This window comes from Oncorhynchus masou, unplaced genomic scaffold (assembly GCF_036934945.1).
Source record: "Oncorhynchus masou masou isolate Uvic2021 unplaced genomic scaffold, UVic_Omas_1.1 unplaced_scaffold_3756, whole genome shotgun sequence".
Taxonomy (NCBI): domain Eukaryota; kingdom Metazoa; phylum Chordata; class Actinopteri; order Salmoniformes; family Salmonidae; genus Oncorhynchus; species Oncorhynchus masou.
In genome coordinates, this window is record NW_027010158.1 from 10,001 (window position 1) to 26,336 (window position 16,336).

Consider the following 16,336-nt stretch of genomic DNA (forward strand, 5'->3'; position numbering starts at 1 on the left):
ACTGTATTGTATTATGCTATATTACTGTACTGCATTGTATTATACTGTATTTCTGTACTGCATTGTATTATACTGTATTACTGTATTGTATTATGCTATATTACTGTACTGCATTGTATTATACTGTATTACTGTACTGCATTGTATTATACTGTATTACTGTACTGCATTGTATTATACTGTATTACTGTACTGCATTGTATTATACTGTATTACTGTACTGCATTGTATTATACTGTGTTACTGTACTGTATTGTATTATACTGTATTACTGTACTGTATTATACTATATTACTGTACTGCATTGTATTATACTGTATTACTGTATTGTATTATACTGTATTACTGTACTGCATTGTATTATACTGTATTACTGTACTGCATTGTATTATACTGTATTACTGTACTGCATTGTATTATACTGTATTACTGTACTGTATTATACTATATTACTGTACTGCATTGTATTATAATGTATTACTGTACTGCTTTGTATTATACTGTATTACTGTGCTGTATTATACTATATTACTGTACTGCATTGTATTATACTGTATTACTGTACTGCATTGTATTATACTGTATTACTGTACTGTATTATACTATATTACTGTACTGCATTGTATTATAATGTATTACTGTATTGTCTTATACTGTATTACTGTACTGCATTGCATTATACTGTATTACTGTACTGCATTGTATTATACTGTATTACTGTACTGTATTGTATTATACTGTATTACTGTACTGCATTGTATTATACTGTATTACTGTACTGTATTGTATTATACTGTATTACTGTACTGTATTATACTATATTACTGTACTGCATTGTATTATACTGTATTACTGTACTGTATTATACTATATTACTGTACTGCATTGTATTATACTGCATTACTGTATTGTATTATACTGTATTACTGTACTGCATTGTATTATACTGTATTACTGTACTGTATTATATTATATTATATTACTGTACTTCATTGTATTATACTGTATTACTGTATTGTATTATACTGTATTACTGTACTGCATTGTAATATACTGTATTACTGTACTGTATTGTAATATACTGTATTACTGTACTGTATTGTAATATACTGTATTACTGTACTGTATTGTATTATACTGTATTACTGTACTGTATTGTATTATACTGTATTACTGTACTGTATTGTAATATACTGTATTACTGTACTGCATTGTATTATACTGTATTACTGTACTGTATTGTATTATACTGTATTACTGTACTGTATTATACTATATTAAATAAAACACTGCATTGTATTATACTGTATTACTGTACTGCATTGTATTATACTGTATTACTGTACTGTAATGTATTATACTGTATTATATAGACTGGAATTACGTGCTTCGTTCAACCAAGATAAAGCAGGGAGAGAACATGTGGTTCTGGTGCAGAACATGCAGACTACAAAGTTCCAAGTATAGGCGAGCAAATTAGATTTTAAATGTTAAATATAATAGGGCCTATTTGTATAATTAGTAGGCTGTTATATACCTTTCATAATATTTCCCCTGATGTTATTAGCCTTCCTCCTCTTTCTCTCTCTCGTTTCAACAGTTAAATAAAACACGTTTCATGGTCCTTATCTTCATCATTCTAATCACATCCTTGAATAATGCAGGACTAGAATGAGATGCAGAGGGCTTTCATTTCTCTTCACCAAGAATGAATGGTTGGTTATGGGTCTGAATAAATAACTACTACAGCCTACCGCCAGTTCTACTGGCTCACTCTTCTTTTAGACTACCAGTGAGTTCTACTGGCTGTTATTCTTTCAGACTACCAGTGAGTTCTACTGGCTGTTCTTCTTTCAGACTACCAGTGAGTTCTACTGGCTGTTCTTCTTTCAGACTACCAGTGAGTTCTACTGGCTGTTATTCTTTCAGACTACCAGTTAGTTCTATTGGCTGTTCTTCTTTCAGACTACCAGTTAGTTCTATTGGCTGTTATTCTTTCTGACTACCAGTGAGTTCTACTGGCTGCAAGAGTTTTGCGTCCCTCTTATTTTAGTCTGTTGGTATAAGAAATGCTGCAAAATGATGCCCAGCAAGCTAGTCTAGTTTTTCCTGCATGGGACTCCAAGAGCTACAGTAAGGAGTGTTTTTAAGGAGAGGCCAGTGGAGCACAGGTGTGTGCGTTTTGCGCAAGACACCGAGGCTATAAGTTAGAAGCTCATGATGCATCACCCATCATTCATTAGCTAAATATCAGGCTAAATGTATTTCCTGAAAGACATAGGCTAGGCCATCTACAGTGCCTTGCGAAAGTTTTCGGCCCCCTTGAACTTTGCGACCTTTTGCCACATTTCAGGCTTCAAACATAAAGATATAAAACTGTATTTTTTTTGTGAAGAATCAACAACAAGTGGGACACAATCATGAAGTGGAACGACATTTATTGGATATTTCAAGCTTTTTTAACAAATCAAAAACTGAATAATTGGGCGTGCAAAATTATTCACAAATAACATTTGATTTGATTTGATTTTAGCCCTCGGTAAATCTCAGTTACCGTGTTCTCGCCATTCAACCCCGGTACTGTAGAGTGATGGGGATTGGGTTGTTCTGACCCACGTCCTGCCACACTACTGACACACACAAAGAGGCCTGTGTTCAGTCAGTCACTCCCCTGCAGACTAACACACTAAAACCTCCTCTGCGGGTTCTGGAGGGGAGTCAGTTTACAGAATGAATTCCTCTGGTGTTTCCCGCAGCCAGGCTGGTCACCCGGCCTCTTGAAGGACTGTGACATTGCAGAGAGAGGCAGAGGGGATGAAGTACTGAGGAGACCACAGAATACTCTGGCTCCCCGCTCCTCTCTGCTCTGCAGGGTAACTGGGAGAGGAGCCAACCCAAAAGCCTTGGCAATTTAATGCAGAATTCTCACATGACTTCCAGAAGGTCAGGGGATGAATGGATGATTGTATTTGTCCCAGTCCTCAAGAATAATACTAGTATTGCTTCAGTATAATGACTTTGATGAATGAAGCAGACTGCCAGGATATGGACTAAACTCAATCACATAGTGGCTTTCCAGGTAAGGCTTTCAGTAGTGTGTTGGATTTGTACAACAGCATATCCCGGATGGAGGGAGTTGTCATGTGATCTAGGACCTGACAGGACCTGGTGCGCCAGCCTAAGTGTCCTTCCCTAACCGTGGCTCTCTCTCCCTCTCCTCTCCCTCTCCTGTTTCCCTCTTTATCTCCCCCTCTCTCCTCCTCTCCCTCCTTCCCTAACCGTGGATCTCTCGCTCCCTCTCCCCTCTCCTCCCTCTCCTCTCCCTCTCCTGTTTCCCTCTTTATCTCCCCCTCTCTCTCCTCCCTCTCCCTCCTTCCCTAACCATGGCTCTCTCTCCCTCTCCTCTCTCCTCCCTCTCCTGTTTCCCTCTTTATCTCCCCCTCTCTCCTCCCTCTCCCTCCTTCCCTAACCATGGCTCTCTCTCTCCCTCTCCTCTCCCTCTCCTGTTTCCCTCTTTCCCTCTCTATCTCGCCCCTCTCTCCTCCCTCTCCCTCCTTCCCCCTCCCTCCCCCTCTTCCTCCTCTCCAGCCCCCAGCAGACCCAGCTTCCTCCACTTCAGTGAGCTGACCACCACGTCAGTCAACATGTCGTGGGGAGAGCCAGGCCAGGCCAACGGCATCATCGAGGGCTACCGCCTGGTCTACGAGCCCTGCACACCTGTTGATGGTGAGACACACACACACACACAAATGAACGCATGCGCACACACACGCGCACACACACAGACTCATGGATGGTGAGACACAAACACACACACACAGTGTTGATAGTGAGAAAACACACACACACACATGAACTTATGCACACACACACACACACACACACACACACGCATGCAAACATGCACACACAGACAAACAGACACACACACACACACACACACACACACACATACACACACACACACACACACACAACACACACACACACACACACAAAACACACACACACACACACACACACACACACACACACACCCCTGGACGCAAAGAACCTCTGGAGCCTGGTAGGCTGTTAGTTACCTTGTTAGGCCTTTAAACTACCCAGATAGCTGGATAGTTTACTATCAGTCCGTGAGATGATTTACAGTCACAGGCTAGCATCACCGCCGCCAGGGTCTTAGATTGGTGTCCTAATCTGTTACAGCTGGGTAGTTCTAGGCTGGGCCTGGGGCCACATGCAGGCAGCTTGTTTACAACCTCCTCTCTCTCCTGTTGAGAGAAAACCCAGCTAATAGCTGGTATGTGTGGTTGGGTCTCCAGATTCCGTAGTAATTAGGAACAGACAGAGGTGGGGGTTTGGGAATGGGAGGTAGAGAACCTCTGTGGTCCCTGGCCTGTTGGCCACTAATGGCTTCTATCTGGCCCTAGAACAGTCAGCCATGTGGGAGGGAAAGAGGGTCTGGGATGGTGGAGGAACATGTCTCTCTATCTGGAGGGGTGCAGTGATAGGTCACATCTGTTTATCTGGAGGGGACACTTATGCTTATATACCATGAACTGTCAGTAGGGAGGTGGAAGGATGCTACCATGATCTGTCAGTATGGATGTGGAAAGATGCTACCATGAACTGTCAGTAGGGAGATGGAAAGATGCTACCATGAACTGTCAGTAGGGAGGTGGAAAGATGCTACCATGAACTGTCAGTAGGGAGGTGGAAAGATGCTACCATGAACTGTCAGTATGGATGTGGAAAGATGCTACCATGAACTGTCAGTAGAGAGGTGGAAAGATGCTACCATGAACTGTCAGTAGAGAGGTGGAAAGGTGCTACCATGAACTGTCAGTAGGGAGGTGGAAAGATGCTATCATAAACTGTCAGTATGGAGGTGGAAAGATGCTACCATGAACTGTCAGTATAGATGTGGAAAGGTGCTACCATGAACTGTCAGTATGAAGGTGGAAAGGTGCTACCATGAACTGTCAGTATGGAGGTGGAAAGATGCTACCATGAACTGTCAGTAGGGAGGTGGAAAGATGCTACCATGAACTGTCAGTATGGATGTGGAAAGGTGCTACCATGAACTGTCAGTAGGGAGGTGGAAAGATGCTACCATGAACTGTCAGTAGAGAGGTGGAAAGATGCTACCATGAACTGTCAGTAGGGAGGTGGAAAGATGCTACCATGAACTGTCAGTATGGATGTGGAAAGATGCTACCATGAACTGTCAGTAGGGATGTGGTGTAGCTTCTAGCCTCCAGTATCTCCAGCCTGTATCTCTATACTGACTCCTCTCTGTCTCCTCTCTACTCCACTCCAGGTGTTAGTAAGATAGTCACAGTGGACGTGAAGGGCAGCACCCCCCTGTGGATGAAGATTAAGGACCTGGCTGACGGGGTGACCTATAACTTCAGGATCCGGGCCAAGACCCTCACCTACGGGCCGGAGGTGGAGGCTAACATCACTACCGGACCTGGAGAAGGTATGAAACACAGTATCTCTGGTCCAGCTAACATCACTACTGGACCAGGAGAAGGTATGTAAACACAGTATCTCTGGTCCAGCTAACATCACTACTGGACCAGGAGAAGGTATGTAAACACAGTATCTCTGGTCCAGCTAACATCACTACTGGACCAGGAGAAGGTATGTAAACACAGTATCTCTGGTCCAGCTAACATCACTACCGGACCAGGAGAAGGTATGTAAACACAGTATCTCTGGTCCAGCTAACATCACTACCGGACCAGGAGAAGGTATGTAACAGTATCTCTGGTCCAGCTAACATCACTACCGGACCTGGAGAAGGTATGTAACAGTATCTCTGGTCCAGCTAACATCACTACTGGACCAGGAGAAGGTATGTAACAATATCTCTGGTCCAGTTAACATCACTACTGGACCAGGAGAAGGTATGTAACAGTATCTCTGGTCCAGCTAACATCACTACTGGACCAGGAGAAGGTATGTAACAATATCTCTGGTCCAGTTAACATCACTACCGGACCTGGAGAATGTATGTAACACTGTATCTCTGGTCCAGCTAACATCACTACTGGACCAGGAGAAGGTATGTAAACACAGTATCTCTGGTCCAGCTAACATCACTACCGGACCAGGAGAAGGTATGTAAACACAGTATCTCTGGTCCAGCTAACATCACTACTGGACCAGGAGAAGGTATGTAAACAAGGTATCTCTGGTCCAGTTAACATCACTACCGGACCTGGAGAAGGTATGTAACAATATCTCTGGTCCAGCTACCAGGAGAAGGTATGTAACTATCTCTGGTCCAGCTAACATCACTACTGGACCAGGAGAAGGTATGTAACAGTATCTCTGGTCCAGTTAATATCACTACCGGACCAGGAGAAGGAATGTAACAGTATCTCTGGTCCAGCTAACATCACTACTGGACCAGGAGAAGGTATGTAACAGTATCTCTGGTCCAGCTAACATCACTACTGGACCAGGAGAAGGTATGTAAACAAGGTATCTCTGGTCCAGTTAACATCACTACCGGACCTGGAGAAGGTATGTAACAATATCTCTGGTCCAGCTACCAGGAGAAGGTATGTAACTATCTCTGGTCCAGCTAACATCACTACTGGACCAGGAGAAGGTATGTAACAGTATCTCTGGTCCAGTTAATATCACTACCGGACCAGGAGAAGGTATGTAACAGTATCTCTGGTCCAGCTAACATCACTACTGGACCAGGAGAAGGTATGTAACAGTATCTCTGGTCCAGCTAACATCACTACTGGACCAGGAGAAGGTATGTAACTATCTCTGGTCCAGCTAACATCACTACCGGACCTGGAGAAGGTATGTAACAGTATCTCTGGTCCAGCTAACATCACTACTGGACCAGGAGAAGGTATGTAACAGTATCTCTGGTCCAGCTAACATCACTACTGGACCAGGAGAAGGTATGTAACTATCTCTGGTCCAGCTAACATCACTACCGGACCTGGAGAAGGTATGTAACAGTATCTCTGGTCCAGTTAATATCACTACCGGACCAGGATAAGGTATGTAACAGTATCTCTGGTCCAGCTAACATCACTACTGGACCAGGAGAAGGTATGTAAACACAGTATCTCTGGTCCCGCTAACATCACTACCGGACCAGGAGAAGGTATGTAAACACAGTATCTCTGGTCCAGCTAACATCACTACCGGACCAGGAGAAGGTATGTAACAGTATCTCTGGTCCAGCTAACATCACTACCGGACCAGGAGAAGGTATGTAACAGTATCTCTGGTCCAGCTAACATCACTACCGGACCAGGAGAAGGTATGTAACAGTATCTCTGGTCCAGCTAACATCACTACTGGACCAGGAGAAGGTATGTAACAGTATCTCTGGTCCAGCTAACATCACTACTGGACCAGGAGAAGGTATGTAACAGTATCTCTGGTCCAGCTAACATCACTACTGGACCAGGAGAAGGTATGTAACAGTATCTCTGGTCCAGCTAACATCACTACTGGACCAGGAGAAGGTATGTAACAGTATCTCTGGTCCAGCTAACATCACTACTGGACCAGGAGAAGGTATGTAACAGTATCTCTGGTCCCGCTAACATCACTACCGGACCAGGAGAAGGTATGTAACAGTATCTCTGGTCCAGCTAACATCACTACGGACCAGGAGAAGGTATGTAACAGTATCTCTGGTCCAGCTAACATCACTACTGGACCAGGAGAAGGTAGCCTGACTGGTCATAGGTCGTGTTCAGTAGGGAACACTGTAGCGAGATGTTTTGCAACAGAAAATGAAGGTCTGTGTTCTTATTGGACAATTTCAGCTAGTACCTCTGTTTAAAAAAGTTTTAAAAGGTTTTCTCCCTACTGCTGGCTTTGTCAATACTCTGTTTGTCATATTACAGAATGTACATACCTGTCCTGTTCCCCTCATCTCCCCTCATCTCCCCACTCCCCCTCCTCCCCCCTCTCCACTCCACCCCTCCACTCCCCACTCCCCCTCCTTCCCTCCTCTCCTCTCCTCTTCTCTCCTTTCCTCTCCCCCCCCCTCCTGTCCTCCTCTCCCCCACCCCTCCCATCCTCTCCCCTCCTCTCCCCACCCCTCCCATCCTCTCCCCTCCTCTCCCCACCCCTCCCCTCCTCTCCCCCCCACTCCACCCTCCTCTCCCCTGTCCTCCTCTCCCCACCCCTCCCATCCCTCTCCCCCTCCTCTCCCCACCCCTCCCATCCTCTCCCCCTTTCTCCCCTCCTCCCATCCTCTCCCCAACCCTCCCATCCTCTCCCTCTCCCCACCCCTCCCCTCCTCTCCCCCACCCCCTCCCATTCTCTCCCCTCCTCTCCCCACCCCCCCCCATCCTCTCCCCCCTCCTCTCCCCCACCCCCTCCCATCCTCTCCCCTCCCCTCCCCCCACTCCACCCCCTCCTCTCCCCCTTTCTCCCCTCCTCCCCATCCTCTCCCCACCCCTCCCATCCTCTCCCCTCCTCCCCCACCCCCTCCCCTCCCTCCCCCACCCCTCCCCATTCTCTCCTCCTCTCCCCCACCCCTCCCCCATCATCTCCCCCTCCTCTCCCCACCCCTCCCATCCTCTCCCCTCCTCTCCCACCCCTCCCCTCCCCTCCTCCCCTCCTCTCCCCACCCCACCCCTCTAGGAGCCCCAGGCCCTCCAGGTGAACCCTTTATCTCCCGGGTACGGCACGGCCCTCACCCTACACTGGACCAGTGGAGACCCAGGCCGAGCTCCCATTACACGCTACGTCATTGAGGCCAGGCCCTCTGGTGAGTCCAGGGATGTTAGATATTAGACTGTAGGCTTGTATGGTGCAACTGAACAAATGGAACCAATGGAACCAATGGAACCAGTGGAACCAATGGAACCAATGGAACCAGTGGAACCAATGGAACCAGTGGAACCAATGGAACCAATGGAACCAGTTGGAATAGTGTGAAAGTGCAAAACCCACCCATCTGGGACTCCAGGCATGCTCAATCAAACACTCTGTATTTCCTGCTCCCCTCTAGATGAAGGACTGTGGGATATCCTCATCAAAGACATTCCAAAGGAAGTGACATCATACACACTGAACCTGGACATGCTGAGAGATGGGGTTACTTATGACTTCCGGGTCATTGGGGTCAACGACTACGGCTATGGCTCCCCCAGTGCTCCTTCACCCTCTATCTCTGGTTAGTTATGCTTGTTCAGTTATAATATATGTCTGAATATTACAACATACATATGGATGCCTTTCCCAGACCTGATTGAGCCTATTCCAGGACAAAAACTATTTTAACCAGTGGAATTTCTATTTGACTTACATTTTAACTCTGTACTTGTCTTCATCTAGATCCGGGAAGCCAGCCCATACAGTATAGGTTTAGTTCGTGACTTGTTCTTCCTCTATGTACAGAAATCTGTTATCTAGCTCTCTTGTGACTCTCATCTCCAGCCCAGAAAGTGTCTCCCTTCTATGAAGAGTGGTGGTTCCTGGTGGTCATCGCTCTGGTGGGCCTAATCTTCATCCTCCTCCTCGTCTTCATCCTCATCATCAGGGGCCAGAGTAAGAAGTACACCAAGAAGGCTGACTCAGGTAGACAACACAGAGAATTGCTCCATATATAACTGTCCTCTCTGATTCGTGTTTCTTTCAACTCTTTGTTCCTTTCCCAATATTCCATTCCTAATAATCCATTCCCAATATTCAATTCTCAACATTCCATTCCCAACATTCCCATTCCCAATATTCAATTCTCAACATTCCATTCCCAACATTCCCAACATTCCATTCCCAATATTCCATTCTCAACATTCCATTCTCAACATTCCATTCCCAACATTCCATTCCCAACATTCCATTCCCAATATTCCATTCTCAACATTCCCATTCCCATTCCATTCCCAATATTCCATTCTCAACATTCCCATTCCCAATATTCAATTCCCAACATTCCATTCCCAATATTCCATTCTCAACATTCCATTCTCAACATACCATTCTCAACATTCCATTCCCAACATTCCATTCCCAACATTCCATTCCCAATATTCCATTCTCAACAATCCCATTCCCAATATTCAATTCCCAACATTCCATTCCCAACATTCCAATCCCAACATTCCATTCCCAAGTTATTGATACTTTTGAGGGTGGTTTCCGGACACAGATTAAGACTAGTTCTGGACAACAACAAAACATGTTTTGATGGAGATTCACCATTGATCTTTCAGCCCAGGACTAGTTTTAATCTGTGTCTGAGAAGCTGGCCCGTAAGGAGAATAGCCCAGAGTCATCAGTTGTGATTGGAACATCTGAAAACTATTTATACAATAGTAAAAATACTGCATGACCATTGTAATAGAAGACCAAGCTAAAAGCACTATCAAATTCAGTTCTAGCCCATTTAACAGTAACAGTTGTCACAAAGTGCCTTACATAAGCACAGGTAGACAGGAGAATGAGAGACGAGAGGTCATTATTGTTCCCTGTTTAGAAAGAATGGGTATCGATCTGTCAGTGTGAGTGTCCAGGGTTTGTTCTGATGTTTAAGCCAATAGTCATCCAGTCAGTACACTGTGTGTGACTTCTGTCCCTGACCCCACATTGCCAGACTGACGCTCTGCTGAGTCATCCCAGGTTACATCACTGTTGGACTCTGGCATCACGGGTTGACTGTCGCTGCTCCTCCTCTGCACTGATGGCCAAATCCAGTAAAATAATCACTGGATAATGACCTGTTAGAACTCACAGGGATGGAGAGAAAGAGAGTGGAGAGAAACAGGAGAGAGAAGGAGAGGAAGAGAGGTGGAGAGAAACAGGAGAGAGGAAGGAGAGGAAGAGAGGTGGAGAGAAACAGGAGAGAGGAAGGAGAGGAAGAGAGGTGGAGAGAAACAGGATAGAGGAAGGAGAGGAACAGAGGTGGAGAGAAACAGGAGAGAGGAAGGAGAGGAAGAGAGGTGGAGAGAAACAGGAGAGAGGAAGGAGAGGAACAGGAGAGAGGAAGGAGAGGAAGAGAGGTGGAGAGAAACAGGAGAGAAGAAGGAGAGGAAGAGAGGTGGAGAGAAACAGGAGAGAGGAAGGGGAGGAACAGAGGTGGAGAGAAACAGGAGAGAGGAAGGAGAGGAAGAGAGGTGAGAGAAACAGGAGAGAGGAAGAGAGGTGGAGAGAAACAGGAGAGAGGAAGGAGAGGAAGAGAGGTGGGAGAGAAACAGGAGAGAGGAAGGAGAGGAACAGGAGAGAGGAAGGAGAGGAAGAGAGGTGGAGAGAAACAGGAGAGAGGAAGGAGAGGAACAGAGGTGGAGAGAAACAGGAGAGAGGAAGGAGTGGAACAGAGGTGGAGAGAAACAGGAGAGAGGAAGGAGAGGAACAGAGGTGGAGAGAAACAGGAGAGAGGAAGGAGAGGAAGAGAGGTGGAGAGAAACAGGAGAGAGGAAGGAGAGGAAGAGAGGTGGAGAGAAACAGGAGAGAGGAAGGAGTGGAACAGAGGTGGAGAGAAACAGGAGAGAGGAAGGAGAGGAACAGAGGTGGAGAGAAACAGGAGAGAGGAAGGAGAGGAAGAGAGGTGGAGAGAAACAGGAGAGAGGAAGGAGAGGAAGAGAGGTGGAGAGAAACAGGAGAGAGGAAGGAGTGGAACAGAGGTGGAGAGAAACAGGAGAGAGGAAGGAGAGGAAGAGAGGTGGAGAGAAACAGGAGAGAGGAAGGAGTGGAAGAGAGGTGGAGAGAAACAGGAGAGAGGAAGAGAGGTGGAGAGAAACAGGAGAGAGGAAGGAGAGGAAGAGAGGTGGAGAGAAACAGGAGAGAGGAAGGAGAGGAACAGAGGTGGAGAGAAACAGGAGAGAGGAAGGAGAGGAAGAGAGGTGGAGAGAAACAGGAGAGAGGAAGGAGAGGAAGAGAGGTGGAGAGAAACAGGAGAGAGGAAGGAGAGGAAGAGAGGTGGAGAGAAACAGGAGAGAGGAAGGAGTGGAAGAGAGGTGGAGAGAAACAGGAGAGAGGAAGAGAGGTGGAGAGAAACAGGAGAGAGGAAGAGAGGTGGAGAGAAACAGGAGAGAGGGAAGGAGTGGAACAGAGGTGGAGAGAAACAGGAGAGAGGAAGGAGTGGAAGAGAGGTGGAGAGAAACAGGAGAGAGGAAGGAGAGGAAGAGAGGTGGAGAGAAACAGGAGAGGGGAAGGAGAGGAAGAGAGGGTGGAGAGAAACAGGAGAGAGGAAGGAGAGGAAGAGAGGTGGAGAGAAACAGGAGAGAGGAAGGAGAGGAAGAGAGGGTGGAGAGAAACAGGAGAGAGGAAGGAGAGGAAGAGAGTGGGAGAGAAACAGGAGAGGAGAGGAAGAGAGGTGGAGAGAAACAGGAGAGAGGAAGGAGTGGAAGAGAGGTCAAGCCTGCCGTGATCTCACATCATTACCTTTTAACACCCCGTTAGTGTTTAGTGTGGTGTTGAGAGTGGTCCTGCAGTGTCTAGGGGTCCTGTAGGGGTCAAGGGTCAGTCAACAGGGCTTTGGCTGGTCCAGGAGAGACAATGACAGTGTTTGTCTGAGACACAAAGAGCCCCTTTAGAGCCTGCACCCCCAGCTACCCCCCAGCCACCCCTGGCAACACAGACGTTTTGTACCACTGACAAGTTGTTTGTTTTACTGTGGTCCAAACTCACCACCAGGACCAGGCACCAGCATGGTGAGTCATACTAACCAGTCAGGAGGAACAGAGAGGAGAAGTCACTGCCCCCTAAACCCTGCCTCTACACCACAACTGTTCTGCCGGCGGCTAGGGAACCCTGACCTGTTCACTGGACGTGCTACCTGTCCCAGACCTGCTGTTTTCAACTCTCTTCAGCGGTAGAAATACTCTGAGTGATCGGCTATGAAAAGCCAACTGACATTTACTCCTGATGTTCTGACCTGTTGCACCCTCGACAACCACTGTGATTATTATTATTTGACCATGCTGGTCATCTATGAACATTTGAACATCTTGGCCATGTTCTGTTATAATCTCCCCCAACACAGCCAGAAGAGGACTGGCCACCCTCATAGCCTGGTTCCTCTCTAGGTTTCTTCCTAGGTTCCTGCCTTTCTAGGGAGTTTTTCCTAGCCACTCTGCTTCTACACCTGCATTGCTTGCTGTTTGGGGTTTTAGGCTGGGTTTCTGTACAGCACTTTGTGACATCAGCTAATGTTAGAAGGGCCTAATAAATGCATTTGATTGAATTTGATTGATTTATACTGTATATGAGGGTATATATTTGGGCCTGTGGGTCAGTCAAAACATGGTTTTGTTGGATCAGGGCCTGGCACCTCAGTAGAGTCTCTAACACTAAAGGTTTTATAGTGAGACTGCTGATTAACCTTAGTGCTAAATCATTGATGTTGTTGATGTGAGCCATGACCAGCCTTTCAAAACACATTGCAGCGCTACCGATGTGAGTGCTCTGGGGCGATGGTCATGTAGTCCTTCTGGGCACAGGGACTATGGTGGTCTGCTTGAAACATGTATGTATTATAGACTGGGTCAGGAGAGGTGGAAAAGGTCAGTGAAGATACTTGCCAGTTGGTCAGCGCTCTGAGTATGTGTCCTGGTAATCCGTCTGGCCCTGCAGCCTTGTGAATGTTAACCTGTTAAAAGGTTTTACTCTCATCGGCTATTGAGAGCGTGATCACACAGTCATCTGGAACAGCGTTTGCTCCCATGCATGGTTCAGTGTTGCTTTCCTTGAAGCGAGCATAGAAGGCATTGAGCTTGTGTGTGTGCCCTGCCCCTACAATGGACTAACCTTCTCCCAGTGTCCTCTTACCCCCACCTAGGGAGCCACAGTAACAGCACCTCCCTGCCCCTGTCCCATGGGGAGATGGTCAGGCTGGACGAGGGCCGCTTCCCCGCCCTGGAACTCAACAACAGACGCCTGTCAGTCAAGAACTCCTTCTGCCGCAAGAACGGTATCTACACACGGTCAGTAACACACACATGCGTGAGCACACACACACACGATTTCTGCATGACATCATGTTTCACAGTAAACCATCTATTCTGAGGGTCATGTTAAGAACAAATTCGTATTTACAATGATGGAACAGTGGGTTAACTGCCTTGTTCAGGGACAGAACGACAGATTTTTACCTTGTCAGCTCAGGGATTTGATCTTGCAACCTTTCAGTTACTAGTCCAACACTCTAACCACTAGGCTACCAAACGGCCCCATGTTTCACAATAAACCATCTATTCTGAGGGTCATGGCTGAGGCTCTCATTCTGAGGGTCATGGCTGAGGCTCTCATTCTGAGGGTCATGGCTGAGGCTCTCATTCTGAGGGTCATGGCTGAGGCTCTCATTCTGAGGGTCATGGCTGAGGCTCTCATTCTGAGGGTCATGGCTGAGGTTCTCATTCTGAGGGTCATGGCTGAGGCTCTCATTCTGAGGGTCATGGCTGAGGCTCTCATTCTGAGGGTCATGGCTGAGGTTCTCATTCTGAGGGTCATGGCTGAGGTTCTCATTCTGAGGGTCATGGCTGAGGCTCTCATTCTGAGGGTCATGGCTGAGGCTCTCATTCTGAGGGTCATGGCTGAGGCTCTCATTCTGAGGGTCATGGCTGAGGTTCTCATTCTGAGGGTCATGGCTGAGGTTCTCATTCTGAGGGTCATGGCTGAGGCTCTCATTCTGAGGGTCATGGCTGAGGTTCTCATTCTGAGGGTCATGGCTGAGGTTCTCATTCTGAGGGTCATGGCTGAGGCTCTCATTCTGAGGGTCATGGCTGAGGTTCTCATTCTGAGGGTCATGGCTGAGGTTCTCATTCTGAGGGTCATGGCTGAGGTTATCATTCTGAGGGTCATGGCTGAGGTTCTCATTCTGAGGGTCATGGCTGAGGCTCTCATTCTGAGGGTCATGGCTGAGGCTCTCATTCTGAGGGTCATGGCTGAGGTTCTCATTCTGAGGGTCATGGCTGAGGCTCTCATTCTGAGGGTCATGGCTGAGGTTATCATTCTGAGGGTCATGGCTGAGGTTCTCATTCTGAGGGTCATGGCTGAGGCTCTCATTCTGAGGGTCATGGCTGAGGCTCTCATTCTGAGGGTCATGGCTGAGGCTCTCATTCTGAGGGTCATGGCTGAGGCTCTCATTCTGAGGGTCATGGCTGAGGCTCTCATTCTGAGGGTCATGGCTGAGGCTCTCATTCTGAGGGTCATGGCTGAGGTTCTCATTCTGAGGGTCATGGCTGAGGTTCTCATTCTGAGGGTCATGGCTGAGGTTCTCATTCTGAGGGTCATGGCTGAGGCTCTCATTCTGAGGGTCATGGCTGAGGCTCTCATTCTGAGGGTCATGGCTGAGGTTCTCATTCTGAGGGTCATGGCTGAGGCTCTCATTCTGAGGGTCATGGCTGAGGTTCTCATTCTGAGGGTCATGGCTGAGGTTCTCATTCTGAGGGTCATGGCTGAGGCTCTCATTCTGAGGGTCATGGCTGAGATAATAGCTCTCATTTTGAGGGGTCATGGCTGAGATAATAGCTCTCATTCTGAGGGTCATGGCTGAGGTTCTCATTCTGAGGGTCATGGCTGAGGTTCTCATTCTGAGGGTCATGGCTGAGGCTCTCATTCTGAGGGTCATGGCTGAGGCTCTCATTCTGAGGGTCATGGCTGAGGCTCTCATTCTGAGGGTCATGGCTGAGGTTCTCATTCTGAGGGTCATGGCTGAGGTTCTCATTCTGAGGGTCATGGCTGAGGCTCTCATTCTGAGGGTCATGGCTGAGGCTCTCATTCTGAGGGTCATGGCTGAGGCTCTCATTCTGAGGGTCATGGCTGAGGCTCTCATTCTGAGGGTCATGACTGAGGCTCTCATTCTGAGGGTCATGGCTGAGATAATAGCTCTCATTCTGAGGGTCATGGCTGAGATAATAGCTCTCATTCTGAGGGTCATGGCTGAGATTAAAGCTCACATGCTCAGTGCATACTTATTGATTAGGAAGAAGATTATTCCGGAGATCAACTGCAGTTGAAACATGCCTCTTTATCTTCAGACAATAACAACCACAGGATGGATGGAGTGATGGATTAGCTGTTATACAGTCTGATGAACCAATTATACATTCAGCATCTGCTCCATCATGGGTTCTGTTCTGTTGTAAGGCAGGGGGAGAGAGGAGGGGGAAGAGGGGTTGTGCAGTGAGAGAGGGAGGAAGGAGGGGGTAAGGCAGGGGGAGAGAGGAGGAATGAGAGGGGTTAAGGCAGGGGCAGAGAGGCGGGGAAGGGTGGTAATGCAGGGGCAGAGAGGAGGAGGAGAGGGAGGTAAGGCAGGGGAGAGAGGAGGAAGGAGAGGGGGTAAGGCAGGAGGAGAGAGAAGGAAGGAGAGGGGGTAAGGCAGACTGATCAACGG

General features: G+C 47.4%; 1 pseudogene; it reads left to right on the top strand.

Moving 5' to 3' along the window:
* Window positions 1-14,137, top strand: part of LOC135534658 (protein sidekick-2-like) — a 22,762-nt pseudogene extending 8,625 nt beyond the window's left edge.
* Window positions 14,138-16,336: the final 2,199 nt, after the last annotated feature.